The sequence below is a fragment of the Haliaeetus leucocephalus genome, unplaced genomic scaffold, assembly GCF_000737465.1.
Source record: "Haliaeetus leucocephalus isolate CR32 unplaced genomic scaffold, Haliaeetus_leucocephalus-4.0 Scaffold517, whole genome shotgun sequence".
NCBI classification, from domain to species: Eukaryota; Metazoa; Chordata; class Aves; order Accipitriformes; family Accipitridae; genus Haliaeetus; species Haliaeetus leucocephalus.
The window spans coordinates 1,432,675-1,433,031 of NW_010972953.1; positions in this window are offsets into that span (position 1 = coordinate 1,432,675).

Below are 357 nucleotides of genomic sequence, written 5' to 3' on the forward strand. Positions count from 1 at the left end.
GGCGAAGACAGGCACCCCAAAGCCCGATCCCGGGGGTGTTAGGGGCCGGGCCCGATTCTGTGGGTCCGGGGAAGGGGATGTGCTCCGGGGGCCGACCCCCATCCCTCTCCCGGTGTTTCCGCCCACCTCTGCGGGCGCTGCCGGCCTGCTCCCCCTCCTCGGGCGGCCCGGACGTCGGTTCCAGGCCTCGGAGGAAACGTAGTAGGTCGGAGAGCTTCACGACGCTCCTGCCTTCGAAAACGGCGCCCAAACAATCACCCAACAACGCCCCGGCCAAACAGCCCCGGAACCGGGCGGGTCCCGGCCGAGGCCGCGCAGCCGCCGCCCGCCCCGTCCCTGAACCCGAACCCGCCGCCG